Genomic DNA, 22314 nt, shown 5'->3' on the forward strand with positions numbered 1-22314 from the left:
CAGTATAATATTACATCCATGAGGCATATAAGGCACAGGTAGAAAAAAATCAAAATCAGCAATGAGCTTGAATAAAAGTTCTCATAAGCCAGGGATCTAATTGATAAAGAATAAATAAAATAAATTAGCTTATTATTATTGCATGGCGCCGGTTGCTACCAGGGTGTGGAGACATGCACCCTGTCTCTACACCCTGGTAGCAACCGGCGCCATGCAATAATAATAAGCTAATTTATTTTATTTATTCTTTATCAATTAGATCCCTGGCTTATGAGAACTTTTATTCAAGCTCATTGCTGATTTTGATTTTTTCTACCTGTGCCTTATATGCCTCATGGATGTATCCGTTGAAGGACCATTGGACATGTAAATACACTTCGAAATACTCATTTATTTTAATTGATTTTCTTATATGTTTTTGTTATTAATTCACCATACTGTATCATTACAGATAAATTTCTGTTTCACTGCTAAACATGTATTCCTCGTCTTCGTCCTGAAGAAGCCCCACGGCGAAACGTGCGTTGGCGACTTCTGAGGAACGTACAGTGGTCAATTTTCTGTAATTTTTTTTTGTAATATTATACTGTATTATTGTCTATTAATTTATATGCTATTAAATATATTTTTTTTAAAACATACTTCCCTGGCCTGAAAGTCTGACCATCAATGTCCACCTGCTAGATATTGCTTCCTCCTTAATATAATTACAGATGTGGCCCATGTGAGTGCTATCCTTATGTCCCCATTCTTCCTTCCCTCTTTTTTTCTCTTTTTTGATCCTTCTCTTCTTTCCTCCCCCTTTTTCTCTTTTATTTTTCCCCCCCTTTTTTCTTATCCTTTCCCTCTCTTCTTTTTCCTTTCTTTTTTGAATTAATCTCTATTATCATAGTTATAGTGAACAAAAATGTTTTTTGTTTTTTTTGTTTTGTTTTGGGATGGAGTCATAGGGTTTAGAACCTTAACAAGGTTTTTATTTTCTCTCCCGGAGACAATATGGCAAGCATAATGAAATCTAATATTTAAAGCCTAAGTTTAGTCACAAATTTAAAAAAAAAACAGCACAAGGGACATTATTTACAGCCAGTAGGATGTGTTGCTTTTGTTGTTGGCTCCTTTATTAGCTTAAATGTTCCAATGTGGCTGGGTTAATAGCACCAACAGAGCTATGAAAGGCAGTCATCAAGTGTGCCTGGCTATGCCAACCCTTTCTGACATTCTTCTCCATTCATAGAAGCTTTACTATAGCTTCAATGAATTAAAAGCAGTCTATAAATGGAGGAGAACAGGCGGATGATTGAAAGGTCTGCTTCCTCCATTTATGGATCATGTTTCAATCATAAATAGTATAGTAATGTATAGTACAATCCCTATGAATGAAGGATATGGGCAGAAAGGTAGTTGGCAACCTTATTGCTCTTAGATGTTGAATTTAGAGTGATGCACCAAGCAGGTCATTATGCACAGGAATGCATTTCCCTGTAGTTTTGATAGAGAACCCTGCAATAGTTTGTCTAAATGTTGTGTTTTAGCTCTGCTGTACCGTAGTAGAATGATGGTCTGGTCAGATTTCCATTAAAGGGGTTGTAAAGATAAAAATGTTTTTCCCTAACTAGCTTCCTTTACCTTAGTGCAGTCCTCCTTCACTTGCCTCATCCTTCCATTTTGCTTTTAACCACTTCCAGACCTTAGGTGTTTTTCAGATTTGGTGTTTGCAAGACTAAAACAGTTTTTTTCTGCTAGAAAATTACTTAAAACCCCCAAACATTATATATATTTTTTTCTAACACCCTAGAGAATAAAATAGTGGTCATTGCAATACTTTTTGTCACACCGTATTTGCGCAGCGGTCTTACAAGTCACTTTTTTTGAATTAAAAAATAAGACAACAATACATTTGGCCCAATTTTTTTATATATTGTGAAAGATAATGTTACGCCGAGTAAAATGATACCCAACATGCCACGCTTAAAAATTGCGCCCGCTCGTGGCATGGCGTCAAACTTTTACCCTTAAAAATCTCGATAGGCGACGTTTAAAAAATTCTATAGGTTGCATTTTTTGAGCTACAGAGTAGGTCTAAGGCTAGAATTATTGCTCTCGCTCTAACGATCGCGGCGATACCTCACTTGTGTGATTTGAACACCGTTTTCATATGCAGGCGCTACTCGTGTATGCGTTCATTTCTGCGCGCGAGCTCGTCGGGACGGGGCACTTTAAAAACATTTTTTTTTTGTTTTCTTATTTATTTTTATTTATTTTATTACTTTTTACACTGAAAAAAAAAATTGATCACTTTTATTCCTATTATAAGAAATGTAAACATCCCTTGTAATAGAAAAAAGCATGACAGGTCCTCTTAAATATGAGATCTGGGGTCAAAAAGACCTCAGATCTCATATTTAGACTAAAATGCAAGTAAAAAAAAAATTGAAACTGTCATTTTTTCAAATGACAAAAAAAAAAAATGTTTCTTTAACCACTTGCCGTCGCCGCACCGTCATAATACGTCCACAAGGTGGCTCTCCTAGGCGAGAGCACGTAATATGACGTCCTGCCTTTTAGCCGCCACTAGGGGCGCACCCCGCCCCCTAGTGTTAACCCCTTCACTGCCAGTGGCATTTTTATAGTAATCTAATGCATTTTTATAGCACTGATCGCTATAAAAATGGCAATGGTCCCAAAAATGTGTCAAAAATGTCCGAAGTGTCCGCCATAATGTCGCAATACCGAAAAAAAAATCGCTGATCGACGCCATTACTAGTAAAAAAAAATATTAATAAAAATGCCATAAAAATACCCCCTATTTTGTAAACGCTATAACTTTTGCGCAAACCAATCAATAAACGCTTATTGCGATTTTTTTTTACGAAAAATATGTAGAAGAATACGTATCGGCCTAAACTGAGGAAAAAAAATGTTTTTTTATATATTTTTGGGGGATATTTATTACAGCAAAAAGTAAAAAATATTAATTTTTTTCAAAATTGTCGTTCTATTTTTGTTTATAGCGCAAAAAATAAAAAACGCAGAGGTGATCAAATACCACCAAAAGAAAGCTCTATTTGTGGGAAAAAAAGGACGCCAATTTTGTTTGGGAGCCACGTCGCACGACCGCGCAATTGTCTGTTAAAGCGACGCAGTCCCGAATCGCAAAAAGTACTCTGGTCTTTGGGCAGCAATATGGTCCGGGGGGTAAGTGGTTAAGAGGCTGGGCGGGACTGACGTTTTGACGTCACTTCCGCCCAGCAGAGCTATGGGGACGGGTGAAGGAGATTTTTCCTTCAGTCGCGTCCCCAGTCAGCAGCCGAGCGCACCCGATCTCCTCCGCCGCTACCGACGGCTCCGGTAAGCGGCGGAGGGCGCGGGAGAGCGGCGGGAGGGGGGGGCCCCTCTCCCGCCACCGATAACAGCAATCTCGCGGCGAATCCGCCGCGAAGACCGCCGTTATCGTTTACAGGACCGCTCATGCTAAAGATAGATACCTCGGTTGTGGCAGCAGCTGCTGCCGTTACCGAGATATCCATCTTTAAAAAGAGGACGTACATCGTCGTGCGCAGGTCTGGAAGTGGTTAAATGTCCTTATTTCTTCTGAGAAATTCTCACTTCCAGTTCTTCTTTCTGTAACTCCACACAATAATGCAAGGGTTTCTCCCTGGTGTGGAGTGTCGTGCTCGCCCCCTCCCTTGGACTACAGGAAAGTCAGGACGCTCTCTCAGGGGCGGGTCCAGAGTCTTGTCTCGGTAGGGGCACTACCAGAATATATTTTTTTTGGTTGCAATTTATCAGGGAAATGGCTGGTGCCAGCGCTTCAATGATCATGGCACCATGGTTGTTATGATGTCAGGATGATTGAAGCGCATTATTTCTATTATTACATTGTAATATAAAATTAAATGGTTCAACTCACCATAATGTAGAATCAGTGGGAACCCCCGAGTGTGTCACTTGCCACGTCACCTGCCACCAGATGCAGCTTGTCACTTGCCACGTCACCTGCCACATGTTGCGGATTGTCACTTGCCACGTCGCCTGCCACACATTGCGGTTTGTCACTTGACACACGTTGCGGATTGTCACTTGCCACGTCACCTGCCACACGTTACAGATTGTCACATCACCTGCCACAAGTTGCGGAATGTCACTTGCCTGCCACCAGATGCAGAGTGTCACTTGCCACGTCACCTGCCACATGTTGCGGATTGTCATATGCCACGTCACCTGCCACATGTTGCAGATTGTCACTTGCCATGCCACCTGCCACAAGTTGCGGATTGTCACTTGCCACGTCACCTGCCACACCTTGCGGATTGTCACTTGCTAAGGTGGTGTTTTGCTTGTCAGAGTCAGGCAGCAGAGAGATGATGTAATCTCTCTGCTGCCTGCACAGTGAGGGCGGAAGTTACTGCAGGGATGCAAGGCGGGCGCGGGGTGCTGAGAGATGATGTAATCTCTCTGCTCCCCCGGCCGCTGGCTTGTTGATTGGCCAGCCGCCCTTACACCCACAGAGCCGACCAGCTGACCGCCCACTCTCTGACTCTCATTCATCGCGGGCCACACACTCAGCCTCCCGCGAATTCCGCAACTAAAACAAATTTCTCGGGGGTGGCAATTGCCCTGTTGCCCCTCCTGGATCCGCCCCTGCGCTCTCTGCGTTGCAGATAGAGAAAGAAGCTATGTGTTAGTGGGCGTCCTGACTCTCCTGTAGTCCAAGGGAGGGGGTGAGCACGACACTCCACACCAGGGAGAAAGTCTTGCATTACTGTGTGGAGTTACAGACAGAAGAACAGGAAGTGAGGATTTCTCAGAAGAAATAAGGACATTTAAAGGCAAAATCAAAAGAATGAGCTAAGTGAAGGAGGACTGCACTAAGGTAAAGGAAGCCATTTAGGGAACAAAAAATTGTACCTTTACAACCCCTTTAAATTAGTGGTTGATTACCTTTGCCTGCTTCTGGAAGATGTTTCCAGAAGATAGAGTATAAGGATCAACCACTGAGTTTTGAATATTGGATCTCAGCCAATCCCTGGAGAGGTGGAGGTCCTGACGATATTTCACTTGCACTGATGGCTACCAACAGGCTCTATCCCAATCTGAGTCAGCCACTGGACATGCCACTCGATTGGCTCAGTTTGAGAACCTTGAGGGGTGTGTAACCTGTGGACAGTAACCTTCTGGTTTTCTTTACATCTTTTCTCCCTTTCTCCCTATCCCTTACTACTTGTCTTCCCCCTGTCCTCCTACTTATCTGTTAGCCTACCTCATCTGGGATTTTGAACTGGCTAATTCCTCTCTCAAGTATTACCAAGCTCAATACCAAACTTTTAGAACCTACGTGGATCACGTTAGATCAAAGATGTTCTTTGTTTGCATTATTTTACTTACACTGATACTTGTTCTTGTGCATAACTACCACAAGACCACTCACGGGTTCTAGTCTTAGCCAAGTTATGATCTGCTCTTGACCTTGGGTGAGCCAGGCTTGCCTAACTGAGTATTACTTCTGGATACGCAGCTCAAGGTAAATGTTATGATTTTCTCTTTCATTTTTGATTTTTGAATTGTTTTGCTCAGCTTTTATTCTTGTATTTAATGGCTGGTTGCAACTGTGCCATTGTACCTTGTCTGTAATATGCAAATCCAATAGGAATGAACAGGTTCATGCCAATGCCCAAAAGGTCAGTGGTATATTGTTTCTTGTTTTAAAATAGCTTCTTGAAATCTAAGACAACCCTCTTAATGCTGCCATAGAACATATCAAAATAATAGGCATATCACTCAAATAGAAACACCAAGCACGTAATAAATCATGAACAATGAGTAAAGAATCATCACATTAAAATATGAGTCACTATGGGCCAGATCCACAGCCAGCCGCCGTAACTTAAATATTCCCATTTAAGTTACACTGCCTCAAAATTTCTACCTAAGTGCCCGATCCACAAAGCACTTACCTAGAAATTTTCGGCTGTGTAACTTAAATCCGGCCGACGCAAGGCGTTCCTATTCAAATGGGGCGAGTCCCATTTAAATTAGGCGCGCTCCCGCGCCGGACGTACTGCGCATGCTCACGACGTCATTTTCCCGACGTGCTTTGCACGGTTTTACGTTGCGCCGGGTTTTGAGAATCGCGACGGGCGTAAAAAAAAAAAATACGAGTTGCGAATTTTTTTTTTTTTTTTTTTTAATAAAAAGATGGCGACGCGGGATAGAAGGGTCTACTTTTACAAGGCCTAAACAGTTTAGGCCTTGTAAAAGCAGCCCTAATTTTGCGTTTGCAAACTAATACTCACGGAGAAAAAACGAAGCGTAAAAGCTTTGTGGATCTCCGTAAGTGCTAATTTGCATACCCGAAGCGGCATTTTGACGAGAAATGCCCCCAGCGGCGGCCGAGGTACTGCATCCTAAGATCCGGCAGTGTAAGTCCCTTACACATGTCGGATCTTCTCCCTATCTATTGGAAACTGATTCTGTGGATCAGTTCCAAAGATAGAAACAGGGATACGACGGCGTATCAGTAGATACGCCATCGTATCCCTTTTGTGGATCTGGCCCTTTAATCCATGAAACCATGCAATCAATCCAAAATATATTTTCAAATTTCAAATGCTATTTTCCAGAGAGCGGTAGTATATGATTGGTTGCAGTGAGTTGGTATAGCACAGTGATTCCAAAAATGTTCTCCACTAAAGATTCACAGCTATCACAGAAGACACCTGAGTCTTATTTCTATACCAGAATTAAATTATAAAACTAATGTGAGTGATGACTTTACATTTAAATGTTGCACTCTTGGATCTCACCCTGTACAGAGATGTATGTGCTCTGGAACAAAAATCTAAGCACAAATAGACTGAGAGTGTTCATCATGGAGACAGACACATCTAAACATTTACAAAAACACAGTATCACTCACTGCCATGCCCAGATAGGAATGCAACAGAGTTTATAATAATGTAGCTTTCTTCAAAGGGTCCTTTAATTTATAAATAGAGCTTTCAGAGATTCAGCATACAATTTTTAAATAATATTTTAAAGAAAGAAATAAGGATGCAAAAAAATATTTACTGAAAAAAACACATACTACAAAACAGACAATAAGCAACGGTAAAATAAGCAGGATTAAAACTGAAAAATACAAAGTTTGCCTGGTCTTTGGTACTGTGAAAAGTCTGTTCACTAGCAGAGTAATTCCAATCTGATGTATCGGAGTCGATTGCCTCTTAGAAACAAGAATGTGTCCTTGGCAGACGAGCACAGGGCTTCAAATGCGGTCATCTTTTTTGTTCCCTAGAGAGGGCGTGTATAGAATCAACAGAACCAATCAGAGTCTGAACAGTGTGATGAAGGGGTTTTGAACAGGGGTCAAGTCCTAGGGAAAAAAGTGTGGGAACTCCCACCCAAGATCCACTCCCCCACCAAAAAAAAAATGATACGCTCATATGCATAATTACTAAACCACATGTTTTTTCTAAATCCCACGATAACGCGCCGCAGACCTCCGCAATGTCTCCTGGGAACAATGACAAAAGCTCCCAGGAGACATTGCGGCATCGAGGAAGTGACAGAATACCCACACACTACCCGATGAATCCATATACAGGAAGTGGCCAGTAACATAAAGGATTACTAATATTGGCCTGCCCCTGACAGTGACTCGAACTGGGCATCACCGCTTAGTGAAGAATTGGCTCGGGCGGTTCGGCTGCTCTTGGCTGCTCTAGTCCTGCTGTGAAAAAAAGTGCAGGAACTCCGTTCCCACGTGTTCCCGCAGGACTTGAGCCCTGGGTTTTGAAGTGTTTTATTATGCTTCAGTAGACATGCCAATTACCCTAAATACATCTATATTTTCACCTGACAAGATTTCACAATCCGTCAACCACCATATTATTGAACAAAATTAAATTATGATTAGTTAGAAACCAAATACATATGAATATTATGCATACAGTTGTTAAAGATTAATTTCCTGACACAAGACAGGGTAAACCTGCACTGCTTTACTGGCTCAGACACTATAGCAAGAAATGCACACACACTGCTTTCCTTGGTTGCCAGAGTAGAAAGAGAGAGAGGAGGTCCTCTCACTATAGTTTTATTAGCCACATTAAATCACAAATACATGCATTTGATTGGTTCACATTATACATCCACACCCATCCACCCTCCCAATCACCCACTGCCCCACCCCTCACCCTCCCATTCACACGCCCCCCTGTGTGCACATGTCCAAGTCTTTGTTTAATACTAAAACACAGGGTTTCCTTGGTCAGTTTTGCAGGGGTTCTCTCCTCAAACCCATGTAAAAAAAAGAGTAGGAGGAGAAGTTCGTATTTAGCTCTTGTTACAAGATTCAAAGTTTCTTATGTCATCCAAAGGCAAGGATTTCCTTTCAAAAGTCACACAACCTTTAAGTGAGGGGAAGGGGGAGGGGTCCTTGCGCAAGTCCATATCTGTTTCTCTCCACGGAAGGGCTTGGAATGTGAAGCAAAGGGGAATGCAATAGGGGGAAGGGAGGTTGAACACATTTGTAACATGAGGGGAAAATGGAGGATGACATCTGTTCTTGATAATAGTCCTTTTGTATCTCCATTTCAAATGGTAACTTTTACAACATAATATCTGCATTGCAACACATACCCATACATACATATGCATAATGCGTATAAAAACAAATAAACGGTATAAGGAATATAGGAAAGAGAAAACATTTCAGTGATTCTAACACTAAGTAAAATAGAATAAAATATTCATTTTATTTTCATGTCCACCACACAGTATATTGCTTAGGAGACCTAATGTGCTTTATTCATCCACTGTAGACTTTGTCCAGGGCTGGTGCAAGGATTTTTGCCACCCTAGGCGAAAACCTAATTTTGCCACCCCCATTGGCTCTGTCCATGACTCCACCTTTGCCCTGCCCATGTATATGGAGGTGGAGATTTTTACGGCGCCTCTCCACCTATTTCTTCAGCCATGGTCGGCAGGCGCACACCTGCAACTCTGGACCTGGCCTGAAGATAAATAGTGGCGGCATCGGCTCGCTTCCTAAAGCCAGCCGTGGTCAGCAGGTACAGTATATGAACAGGCTAAGGTAGTATATGGACAGGCTAGGGTGGTATATGGACAGGCTAGGGTAGTATATAGACAGTAACTCCATTACTATAAGAGTTTTAGAATACGAATAAAGTCGAGAGTTGAGATTGATGAAAGTTCAGTTTTAGGTCAAATAAGACTTACAAAAGTGTAATGCTCACCTAGCTCTATTCTCTGGCCTGGTTATTTATGACAGGGTCCATTAACAGTCTTTTGCCGAATATTCTAGAGGAGTTTTTTTTTACCCTTCTGCATCCCATATAACCTTCTCTGCTTTGTGTAAAATTGTGTCTTAAAGCGGATCTCCACTCTAAAGTGGAGTCCCGCTGATCGGAACCCTCCCCCCCTCCGGTGTCACATTTGACACCTTTCAGGGGGGAGGGGGGTGCAGATACCTGTCTACAGACAGGTATCTGCACCCACTTCCGGCCCTACGATACGGGCAAAGGACGGGTTTTTTCCTTCCTTCCCGTCCGTCCCCCGTTGTATGCTGGGAACACTCGGCTCCCAGCACACAGCGGGAGCCAATCGGCGGGCGCAGCGCGACTCGCGCATGCGCCGTAGGGAACCGGGCAGTGAAGCCGGAGCGCTTCACTTCCTGGTTCCCTCACCGAGGATGGAGGGGGGAGCAGCAGGGTGACGAGCGATCGGCTCGTCATCTGCTGCGATCGGCGCTGGACTCCAGGACAGGTAAGTGTCCTTATATTAAAAGTCAGCAGCTGCAGTATTTGTAGCTGCTGGCTTTTAATATATTTTTCCCGTGGCACATCCGCTTTAAGCTATGTTTTGTCACAGGCACTGATATCAATATATAAAATAAGGTAAGAATATGGCCAAAAAATTATGACTCCGACCCATCTTTGCATACCCTATGTTAAATGCACTCTAAATATTGGAGGAAAAAGGGTTCAGAAGAATGTAACCTCTAATAAATTACAGAGAATTCTCACAATGGATTTTTAATGAAACATATTTGTCTCCCTATCACTGTTTTCTTTGTGGGTATGAGAGCTGTCACATGTACAACAATCACACTGCTAACCTTTATAACTCTTTATTTTCACATACAGGCATATCTTTCTTAAAAACTGATAATTTTTTTCCCTACTTTGTATTTGATATACCGGTAGTTAACCGTAGAAGTAAAAACCGATTTGTATAAGACCCAGTGCAAAATAGTAAACCCTTGGATTACCTTTTAAACATTTTGATAAAATAGGTTGGAAACACAGACAGCCTATTTTTTAAAGGGGTTGTAAAGACAAAAATATTTTCCTCTTAAATTAAAGTCTGACAGTAGCTGATGAAGTAAAAAGTAATGTTTTGCATTATAACTAGTTTGATACCTGTTGAAATCAAGCTGTTTTATTCACCTCCGTCACTCCTGAATCGTTATTCTCACTGACTTCCTTGTTTGCGGTGCGCAATCATTCTTGCTACATCACGGCCTAATGGGAACTACAGTTCCCATTAGGCTTAGCCTCCATGCCTGTGAGGGATAAGAGAGCATCTTCACGCAGGGCTGTAGTCATAGGGAGGGGGTGAGCACATTCTGCTTTCCACCATGCAAAACGGCTCAGATGCTGGTGGAAAGCAAGAAGAGGAGAGACAGGAAATGGCATTTTCAAACCTGGATTACTGTATTTTGGAGGTCAAAAGGAAAAACGAGGCAAGTGATATTTAAATGCTCTTGCTTACAGCAATCAATTGATCTAATAAAAAACGAACCTTTAGTGTTCCTTTAAGCACTTCAGTACTTGTATCCCCAACCTTATGGACTAGAGCAATTTTTAAGTTTCCACTAGGTGTCTGTTTATTTGACAAACACTTTTTCATTACTTAAGATAATAAAGTAAAGCATAAATACTATGGCATCTATAGGCAAACAGACATGAAAAGTGTACGAGCATTTTTGGTACAAAACGTTGAAAAGATATTTGCAACTAACGATTTTTTTTCAATTTTGCACATTTTCTTTTTATGCAACACTGAAAAAGTAACAAATATGATGCATCAATAAAAAATTGATATTCATGGTAAAGGAATAGAAAAAAATAGTTTACTAAAGTTAAATATGGTTAACTAAGGCATTAAACAGGAATGCATTTTATTTGGAAAAAAATTACCTTGTCAGGTACAGAATAAATGTTACAACTTTGATCTACACACATAGGCCCGGATTCAGATACGAGATACGAGGGCGTATCTCCGTATACGCCGTCGTATCTCTGAGTGCGGGCCGTCGTATCTATGCGCCTGATTCAGAGAATCAGTTACGCATAGATTTCCCTAAGATCCGACTGGCGTAAGTGTCTTACACCGTCGTATCTTAGGCTGCATATTTACGCTGGCCGCTAGGTGGCGCTTCCATATAGTTACGCGAGGAATATGCTAATTAGGTATTTACGCCGATTCAGAAACGTACGTCCGCCCGGCGCATTTTTTTACGTCGTTTACGTTAGGCTTTTTCCGGCGTAACGTTACCCCTGCTATATGAGGCGTAGCTAATGTTAAGTATGGACGTCGTTCCCGCGCCGAGTTTTGAAAATTTTATGTCGTTTGCGTAAGTCGTTCGTGAATAGGGCTGTACTTAAGTTACGTTCATGTCTAAAGCAATGACAACTTGCGGCGTAATTTCGAGCATGCGCACTGGGTTTTTTTTCACGAACGGCGCATGCGCCGTTCACAAAAAACGTAAAATATGCGGGGTCATCTTAAATTGAAATTAAACATGCTCACAACATCCCCATTTGAATTAGGCGGGCTTACGCTGGCCCACATACGTTACGCCGCCGTAACTTAGGGCGCAAGTTCTTTCTGAATACGGAACTTGCACCCAAATTTACGGCGGCGTAATGTATCTGAGATACGTTACGCCCGCAGATAGATAGACGAATCTATCTGAATCCAGGCCATAATCTTTATTCATATGATCTACACTTAAATGAAATAGTAAATACAACAAACATTACAATGCGTAATAGTATTTTATGCCCTTGGATCTGCTTTGGTTATTTGATGTAAGCACACAGTATAAAATGTACTTCTTAGGAACTGAGACCCAAATACCAATCATAAGGCCGCAGCACTTTTTTTTTTTTTGCCTATGTCAAATTCTCTGTATTCACATTACTACTTTCTACCAGCAGATGGCAGTATGAACTCACATTTAAAATCTTTCAGTCCTCTTTTTGCAGGAAAAAGCGCAATATATCTTTTGCCAAGATTTTGATGTATTTCACCTTGTCTGACTTTTTAGTATCACATTCATTAAAATACCTTATGATTTCAATTTAGGATAAGTAATATTTTTATGTTATTGACCTTTTGGCGCAATTTAAAGTATGCACTAATAAACGCTGTAATCTATTTCAGGAATATCTTACATTAGCAGAGATACTAATCTGTAACCTTGCGCTATCTGTAGTATGTGTAGCCCAATTTTGGTAGGGGGGGGGGGGGTTGGGTTATGAGAAATGGCCCTCCCCAAACAGGATATTGTGCTAGGTAAATAACAGAACTAGAACCTCTGCTAAGTGGAAGAGTGGGTTTGACAATAAATTGGCAGTGGCTTCACCCAGGATAGGGCCTCTGTGAACAGAGGGGATACCGTTCCTGAAAAATGAATCAGTAATCTAAACAAAGTAATTGGGAGCAAAAAAACTGCTGCAACCTGCATATAACATTAACCATACAGAGATGCACACCAGTTTATAAATAATACAAGCTTTATATAAGAAAATATTAATAATAGTACATACTGTACATAATGTACAGATACTATCAGCAAAGGGTTCGGATAGGAGTCCTGGTAAATTTGTGCACATAAACCCAGGTATATATAGTTATTAATAGAGATACAATGCCTTGAAAAAGTATTCATACCCATTGACATTTTTCACATTTTGCCATGTTACATTTTATTGGGATTTTATGTGATAGACCAACACAAAGTGGCACATAATTGTGAAGTGGAAAGAAAATGATAAATGTTTTTTTACAAATAAATGAACCAAAAATGAAAAAATGGTTGTGAAGCTGCTACATAAAAACGTGACAAATATTCTAATGTAATGGTGGATAAAATGTAGCGCTAAGCTTTATTTGAAATGAAAGTGCACACAAAAAAGGAGGGAACATTCAAATAGTCATTCGAATAGACACCAAAATAAAAAGTCCAACTTGTCCATAATCATTCAATGAAGAAATAAACATGAAAGTCTGGCAGCGTGTGAGGATTAGAGGCAAATCTAATCCCAAAACAGAATCCTGGAAAGAGGAATGCATGGTAAGTCTACAACAATAAAGTAGTGCTCCTCAAACCAATGAATATAACAAGGCCGGTATGCAAAACATCCAGAGCTGAAAAGGGATCTTCTCTAAAGCAGTCAAGAGTTACCGCAATTGATGGGACCGTATGTCAGCGACAGCGGATCATATGAGCATGGATGGCGGGAATGGTGTATAGCCTAGACAGTGAGGAAGACCCGGAATCTCCAGTGGGGTACTCCAAATGGAAAATAAGAAGGGGGGCTCCAATAGTGTAGGTCAAAAACAAATGGGTTTATTTAAAAGCAACATACAAAAAGATAAAAGTGATCACATAAATAAAGCAATGTAGGGAGTGATGAACCTTGCCTGGCGCGTTTCGTCCTCAGGGATATCTACAGACTCCCCTGTAGTTGTCCCTGAGGATGAAACCCGTCGGGGGTGCCATACTCTTTCCATTTTCAGAAGATGGATTAAACAGTGCTCTGTGAGATGTTCAAAGCTTGGGATATTTTTTATGACCTAACCGTGCTTTAACTTTTTTTTTATTTTTTATTTATACACCACATGAGGCCGGTTCACATGGACCACAACAAAAACAGTACAACAGCTGGTACCAGCAAGCATACATACAAAAAAGGGAAATAAATCTCAATAGTATTCATGTGGCACTTTCTACAACATTATATCATGGAACCGTGACTCAGCCTCCCACTTTTTTCCATTTTCTAAGAGCGAAATGAGTTAAGAAAACGAGGGAAAGATTACGGGAGCTGCTCGGTGAGCAGTCCAGCAAGTAAAGAGTAGGGGGGAATTATAGGAAAGAGGAGGGAAGAGAGTGAGGGGGAGGGAGGGGGGGAGCTCGCGATCATGGACATCCACCGCCGGCTGGCAATCTGTTCCCCGCGACGGTCCCATCAATCAAATCAGGAAAGCCCTGGGGGCGGGTGTGGGGGATTCAATCCAACTGGGGAATCGGTTGTTCACCCCTGAGGGCCTGGCCCTCCTCTGAGTATGTAAACATTGTCCACATTTGCCATGTCTGGGAGTATAGCTCGTTTCTATCCTGTTTTGGCAAGACTAGATCCTCCAGCCAGCTAATCTCGTCTACCTTCTTCAGCCACATGGCTATCGTCGGTGGGTGCGGGGATTTCCAGCATAGTGGGACGCAGGCTTTAGCTGCGTCTAACAAGTGTCGAACAATGGACTTTTTATAGATCCGCGCAGGGGTGTCCGTCGCGTGAAGAAGGAAATATGCCAGGTCATCAGGAACCTTGCGTTCCGTAAAATTTTGGGTAATTCACCTGACCTCCCCCCAGTATGGTCTAATGCGTGGGCAGGACCAGAAAATGTGCATCAAAGTGCCCTTTTCCGACTGGCACCTTCAGCAGAGGTCTGACATTTCTGGAAACAGTTTATTCAGTACGGCCGGGATTCTGTACCACCTCGTCAGCAGTTTGTAATTGGTCTCTTGGACCTTGGCACAAATCGATGATTTGTGCGTAAATGTAAGGATATGTTGTCTCCTATTGGTTGTAAATTGGTATTCCAGGTCTCGTTCCCATTTACCGAGGCTCGGGATCTGGTACCCCTCCGGTGGCTCAACTAGCAGTGCGTGTAACAGTGAGAGCGCATGAGGTAGCGCTCTCGTTTCCAGGCACATCTCTTCCAGAGATGTAAGGAGTTGACCAGCGGAGGGGGGTGTCATGGTTCTAAGGAAGTGGTTCAGCTGACAGGCTCTCATAAAGTCCAGCTGGTAATTTCCCGAGTTGTCCATCAACTGAGCTGACGTCTTCCACCGACTCGACTCGCTGAAATGTGAGGCCTGAAAATATCCCGACTCGCGTAGGGCGACGAATCTGGCATCTTCAAGTCCAGGTACAAAGCTTGGGCTGCACAAGATTGGACACAGAGGTGAGGCCTCCGACGCGAGGCGGCCTTGCACTAACAGTCTGGTAAAGACCTTAATGGTGTTCCCTATTATCGGGTGATGGTGTATATCCTTTTGTTGTAGGGTATGGCACCACGGGGCACTTTTCAAAAGGACCTCGCTCTGCGCCTGTTCCAGCCGCGGGTAGAGTTTAATCAATCCTTGACGGCACCAGTCTATGAGTCGATTTAGCTGCGCTGCCTGGTAATACGTTCGTATGTTTGGCATAGCTAGTCCCCCACTCAGTTTGGGTAGGGAAAGAACTGTTCTATATACCCGAGGGCGCTTCCCCGCCCAAAGGAACAACCCAAATGCTTAAAGTATATCGTCGGGATATGAATGGGGAGTGCCTGCAGTAAGTATATACATTTCGGTAGGATGGTCATCTTTAAAATACTGTTCCTCCCAAACCACGAGTGTAGTCCCGTGGTCCATCCATTCAGTAACTGTTGGACTGTCTTAAGCAGGGGGGGGAAATTGAGTTTGTAGATGTCAGAGAGTTTCGGTGGGATGCACGTTCCCAGGTACGTCAATGCCACGTCCGTCCATTTTAGTTTAAAGTCTTGTTTAAGTCGCGTCAGTTGCTGTTGGGGGATCCCTACCCCCATCGCCTCGGATTTTGTCAAATTGATTTTTAAGTTGGATAGTTTGCCGTATGAGTCAAATTCCCGCATCAGACTTGGAAGGGACACCGACGGGTTGGTCAAGGAAAATAACATATCGTCGGCGTAGGCCGAGATTTTATAGTGACCCTTCCCCACCGTTATCCCGGTGATGTTTGGATTCTGCCATACGTGTTGTAGAAAGGGTTCCAGGGTCAGCGCGAACAGGAGGGGTGACAGTGGGCAGCCCTGTCTAGTCCCATTGGTGATCGGGAATGGGTCTGACAACATGCTATTCGCCCTCACCATGGCCGTTGGGTTTGTATATGCCTCTGTTATCCAGCGAAGCATCCTCCGCCCCACCCCTACATGTTTCAAGGTGGTAAACATGAATTGCCAGCTCACACGGTCGAACGCCTTTTCGGCGTCCGTCCCTACGAAAACACAAGGAACCTTTGTCTTGTTGGCTACATGCAGCAGGTTCAGTACCTTGGTCGTATTATCCCTGGCCTCTCTGGTTGGGACAAAGCCCACTTGGTCCAGATGAATAAGGCCAGGGAGATACCGTTGAAATCTGGTGGCAATCACTTTTGTAAACAATTTTATGTCAGTGTTTAGCAAAGAGATGGGGCGGTAGCTGCCGCATTGGCTGGGATCCTTACCTTCTTTATGAATTACCGCTATTTGCGCCTGTAGGGTGTCTATGTGAAATGTTCCCTCTGAGCCCACAGTATTAAACAGGCCCACTAATCCCAGAGCCGGGAGTAGGGATTTATAGTACGCAGTGGTGAGGCCATCTGGGCCAGGAGCCTTGCCCGGTTTAGAGGATTTCAGTGCTGCCTGGATCTCTGACAAAGTGATTGGCTCCTCCAGTGTCTCCCTCATGTCTGTCGTTAGTGTCGGCATGCAGGAGGTGTCTAGGTATGTAGATGTCAGGTCTGGGTCAAGGTCAGCATGTGGTAAGGGAAGGTTGTAAAGATTAGAATAGAAGGTTTTAAATTCCTGTGAAATCTGTTGTGGGACTGAGACCTTTTTCCCCTCCCGTGTGACTATGTGCGGGATATTCGACGCCATGTTTTGCGTGCGGATCGCCTGAGCCAGAATCCTTGCGCATTTGTTGCCCGATTCGTATATATTTTGTCTACAGATTTGCATCGCTGCCTTAGCCTTATAGTGTAACAAGTCTGTGATCTGCTTACAGGTGGTATTCAGATCCGAACCCACTTGGGGTGTCGGGGCCTGTTTGTGTTGGGCCTCCAGCAACTGCAGCTTAGCAAGCAGTGCATTGAGCTGTTCAGTCCTCAGTTTCTTCAACCTAGTTCCATGCTTAATGAGAAGCCCCCGCACAACCGCCTTGTGAGCCTCCCACACCACCCCCGCGTCACTATCCTGAGTAGCGTTGGATTCAAAATAATGTCCTACCTCCCTGACCACTTCAGACATGGTGTCAGAGTCCTGCAGCAGGCTCTCATTGAGTCGCCAAGTCCGCCTCTGGGTTGATTGGGCCTCTGCCAAGGCATAGACCAGCGTGATCGGGACGTGGTCGGACCAAGTAATAGATCCGATCGCTACATCCTTAATCATGTCCAGGTGCCTGTGGGGTACTAAAAAGTAGTCAATCCGCGAGTAGGATCCATGGGGCTTGGAGTAGAAGGTATAATCCCTCTCTCCAGGGTGGAAGATCCAGCAAAATAAATGTTTTTTTTTTACTTCCCTTTTGCTGCTATTTCTTTTTCACTGAACTTGGACTGCCGTAGTACCAGCGCACTGACTGCTAGGGGCACTGTTCTGCAACGTTCTAAATGCAGAACTGTAATGTATATATAGGTGTTTTTTTTTTTCTTGCAACAGGGTAAAAGAAAATTATGCTCAGCACTTAGATATCTCTTTGGGAGGAAGGGAAATTTCGCGCTTGGGCCCGAGCGTGCAGTTTCAGTTCTGACCTTGGAGATTGTAAATAGAAAGAACATTTTATAATATATTAGGATGTATATTTTTGAGTATGTTCTCTTTTATATTTCCTACGCAGGTTATTGGACCCACCTACTATCAACACTGCGGAGAATGGGCAGCATAGATAGATAGGTTCAATGTTCAAAAGCACTAAGATTTGTAATCCAATGTTTACAATTATGTTTTCTCCCTTTTCCTACTTTTCTTTACTGTTCAGCAAATATCAGGCTGGCATTCAGACTTAGGACACTGGGGACAGTGTAATTTCAAGTGGGGGGAGTGTGTAGCGCCCCTTTACTTTCAGTAAGGACGCTATATTCTTCCAGCACCGGTGCTGCAGGTGGCAGCAGTGGAGTCAAGGTTTGGGTGCTCTTTCCCAGCAGCCAATTAGGAGAGTTTGTCCTCGCATGCTGGGGAGGGGTATTTATGAGGCAGACGCCATTTGGTCTGGATCTTCTTCGTCCAGTGTGGCACCCACCTTTAGGGTGGCCACACCATGGTGCTGCGGTGCTATGGCCTACCTGGCCGGGGCGTGCGTGCCACGCGGTGTTCCTGGTTCTGGGACCATGCTGGCCCGGAGCATCTAAACAGCGACGGGGGCGTTGCTGACGCCTCAAATTCAGTCCTAATGCTAGATCCGCATGCTCTTTACACGACTGGATCGTCGTGGCCCGCTCGGTCCTCGGTTCCCCCCCTCCCTCCTCACCCACCCGTCTTTTTTCTTTTCTTCCTATCTTCTTCTTTACTTTCTCTTTTTTATAATGACCAAAGGTAGTTTTGCTACTTTATGTTCTCTCAGTTCTCCTTATTTCTCCATATCTATCATCATTAACCGACCAACATTGGAGACAAACTGATTGAACCCTTGTGGATAATTTTTTTTGATGATTCTCAAACGATTTTTGTAAAAATGTTCTATCCTATGCTATAGACATCTAATGTTTATAAATGTTGTATCTTTTTTTTTTTTAATATTGAAATATAATAAAAAAATATATTCACCCCTAAACAGCGACGGGGACCCAGTGAGTGACTGGGTTCCCACCTTTGAGGATCCCAAGCTGTACTGCTGTTCGGTGGAGAGTCAGTCTGAGGAACGCCATTGAGAGGCTGGCCGTCCAAAAGGACCTGGACAAACCACCGGGGATCGAGGTAGCTGGACACTGAGGGATTAACCACTAGTGTTGAGCAGAATATGCCATATTCGATTTCGCGATATATCTCGAATATATATTCGAATATTCGAGATATATTCGCTAAATTCGAATATTCGTGATATTTTATCGAAATGAAATGATTGCGATTTTTCGCTATTGCGAATGCGAAAATAATTGCGATTTTTTGATAACTGCGGTAGGAGCACTCTGATTGGCTCAGAATATTCGTGATATTTTATCGAAATATCGCAACATGCGAATGCGATATTTATTGCGCAATTTCGAGAAATGCTGGAGGAGCGCTCTGATTGGCTCAGAATATTCGTGATATTTTATCGAAATATCGCAACATGCGAATGCGATATTTATTGCGCAATTTCGACAAATGCTGTAGGAGCACTCTGATTGGCTCAGAATATTCGTGATATTTTACAATACAAAATAATTGCGAATATTCGGCAAATGCGGAAGGAGCACTCTGATTGGCTCAGAATATTCTTGATATTTTACAATACAAAATAATTGCGAATATTCGGCAAATGCAGAAGGAGCACTCTGATTGGCTCAGAATATTCTTGATATTTTACAATACAAAATAATTGCGAATATTCGGCAAATGCGGAAGGAGCACTCTGATTGGCTCAGAATATTCTTGATATTTTACAATAGAAAATAAAAAGTGTTTTGCATTGGTGGTGATTCTTTACTCTATCCATCTGTCACAGCCATTTGTCAATCAAACACCTTGAAGATTGAACACGTTCATGCTGCATGCTTTGGACTTTTTTTCACTTCACATATCAAAGACATTTTTATGAAAGATTATTTTTCTATTATTTGGACTATATTTCTTTATATATTTGTTTCACTGTGTATTTCACAAGTTATTTGCGCTTGCTTATTTTATAATTTGCCCACATGTCTTGTCACTAGACATATTTTTTATTCTTGTAGAGCGACTCCATTTTCTGTCTTGTATTAATTTATGTTGTATAACATTTTTGAGTTGCTGCTGTATTCTCCCCTTTTTTAAGGTATGCGCAATTTTTTCCTTCTTACAAAAAATAATAATATCAAACATACAAATATTCATAACATACACATACACAAAGCCCCCCCCTTTTGCATCAGAGACAATCAGAGTTCTCCTACCACAGTTATCGAAAATTCGCAATCATTTTCGCATTCGCAATAGCGAAAAATCGCAATTTTTTTTTTTCAATTTGGCAACATAAAAGGATCGCCTCAGCTTAGCTACTCGGCCCAGGGTCTCTAATCATACCAGCAATGCTTTTAGACGTCGATAGGATGTGATCTGTTTTAAAAATCAAATTGAAAAAATGCGAATATTCGGAATTGCGAATATTCACCGCGAAATTCGAAATATAGCGCGATTTCTCGAATATGCTATATTCGAGTCGAATATTCGCAATGCGAATATTCGTGAGCAACACTATTAACCACCTGTCAGTCGGTAGCTGGGCGACAAGTTGAAGGAGATCCAGGCGTAACTCATCTAAAGAGGGATTTCTCCAAGAATTCAATCCAGAGAGGACCTGTGGCAGAGGTGTCTTTCTGAGGCTCACCGATGGGAGTCTGTGGCAGAGGCTCTTTCTCAAGTTCAAGTTCACCAAGGAGGGTCTGTGGCAGAGACTTTATCCTACAATTGTCCGAGTGATACTCCGGCTGCCAGGTCAGTGAGAGAGGCCTGTCCGGGCCACTATGAGTGGTGCATAGAAGAGTTACGTTTGGGAGCAGGACTGTTTCCTATTATCACGCCTGAATCTGCTATTCTCCATTCTTCTTCAACTTTACTTTCCTCACCATAAGTTACTGTTTTTACCCAGCTGGGTAATAAAGAGCATTGCAAAGAGCACCTGTTGTGGACATTCCTTTACTTCTACTATATGCAATATGCATCATTCACCCCTAGGAATTTCAGAGGAGCCATGAGGTAATATGCCGCCCAAAAATCCAGCAGCTCCTCAGGGGGTAGTGCTACACATACACTACAGGATAGTCTTAGATGACCAGGACATGCAAAATAAATACATAAAAAGAGGGGTGATCTACAGAGCAAACAAAAGCCAACAAGCCCACAAAAAATAAACAAGGGTTTAAAGCGTTTAACCCCCCAAAAAATAAAAATAAAGATCCTGCTCCTTTAAAGCATGTTATACAGCACAGTGCTTGTGCTGTGTCATTTTAACCCCTGTATCGCCTGTAATACCTGTCTGATCCTGCCAGTTTCTACCCTCCCTCTCTACGCTGACTTCTATGTATCAGGGCTGCAAAGTCCTGACACCGGAGTCAGCGTATATGTCTACGCCAACCGCAACTCTGCTCTGTGTCTCCAGTGTGCTCTCCCCCTCCCCTCTCTGAAGGTCAGCTCCACATCCGCGCCGCCCCCTCCCATTCTGCTGCTCAAATTTGTGTTTCTTTTGAATACAATTCTCTGTTTTTAAATGTAATGTCCCCCCGTGACTGTAATTTATGAAAATAATGCTGTATATACCTTGTTTACAGAGCGATGATCAGCGCTGATTGACATGCTGCCTTTCTTGACCGACATATGCAGTGGGCGGGGCCGCCACTCTTCTCTCCTCCTCCCCTCCTGACTAACGTCAGCAGGGGATCCCTGGCCCCCGCCCGCTGCATCTATCGGGCTGAGAGAGAAGAGAAATGGCGGGTCAATGAGAGCAGATCAGCGCTCTGTAAACAAGGTGTGATACATTTGCCTATATGTCTCAGTGTACTGCTCCCTGCTAGCCATGGGTAGAGGTAGAAAGGAATTTCATGTGTGATTCATTCCTCTGACAGGTTATTGACGTGCTAATGTCCCCTCACTATTCTAAAGGTTAATTGATCTATTGTGTTGTGTAAAGAAGATCTGTGTTTACCCTTAAAAGATGTGTATTGTATCATCAGGCTAAATGATTAGAGAAGTAGTATGTTAATTATTCTGATTGCTTCAGTGTAGTAATTAACTCCAGTGATGTCTTTATCTAAAGAAACGTGTCTGCAGGGTCGGCTCCGACTTGTCTCCTATAATCTGTATGGGAAACCCCACTGTGTGAGGGGGGCGTTCCTAACAGGCTGTAACCACATATAAGCTGAGTTTTTGTGTCAATAAAGTGTCTTGGTTCCAGCATCCAGTCTTGACTCATGTGTGGGGAATCCTGTGATGTTCTTGTATGGAGAGGAGGGAATGCTTGACGGGGATATCATACCGATACCGTCACAAATTGGTTGGCAGCAGCGGGATCTTCCCTTCTACTCTCCTTCACACCCGGATTCCAAGCAGACA

Source organism: Rana temporaria, chromosome 7 (assembly GCF_905171775.1).
Source record: "Rana temporaria chromosome 7, aRanTem1.1, whole genome shotgun sequence".
NCBI classification, from domain to species: domain Eukaryota; kingdom Metazoa; phylum Chordata; class Amphibia; order Anura; family Ranidae; genus Rana; species Rana temporaria.